Source organism: Aspergillus uvarum (genome assembly GCF_003184745.1).
Source record: "Aspergillus uvarum CBS 121591 unplaced genomic scaffold BO82scaffold_72, whole genome shotgun sequence".
Lineage (NCBI taxonomy): Eukaryota > Fungi > Ascomycota > Eurotiomycetes > Eurotiales > Aspergillaceae > Aspergillus > Aspergillus uvarum.
Window position 1 is genome coordinate 185,976 of NW_020291369.1, and position 668 is coordinate 186,643.

Sequence of the window (668 nt, forward strand, 5' to 3'; positions counted from 1 at the left end):
TACTATAATAATAATTATAGTAAATTAAACAATTTTTACTTACTTTCTACCAGGTTTTTTATAAGTCTTTTTTACAAAGTTTTAAATTCTTTAGTTTTTTAAATATTAATAATACCTCTACTTTTATAAAGTTATTTTTAATTTAAAGTCTGAATTTAAAAAATAATCTATTAGTACTTTAAAAAGTATTATTTTAATAAATATATATAAATAATTATTAGAAATAAACTCAGCTTTACTAAGTAGATTTATTTAATAATTATAATTTTTAGTTATAAAATATTTTAAGTAGCATTCAAGGACTTAGTTTACCTGTTTTATTTAGCTATTAATTTAAAAATAATATATTATTAATAATTATTAGTTAATTTTAGTTTAATAGTAAAAGTTAAACCAAGATTAACTAGTAAATAAAAAGTTTTTATTAGTAATAATACTATATAAAACTTTATATTTAAATTTAATTTTTAGTAGAGTAATTCAGCCAGTTTTGAAGCTTAAAGTATATATAATTTTTTTAAAAAAAAGTATATTTCTATAAACTTATTATTTAGTATTAGAATAAAATACATCTAATAGTTTTAATAATATAGTTTAAATAATTTTATAATAAAACTTATAATAATTTTAGCCTATAGTCTTAAAAGAATTAGTAGACTTTTAAACTT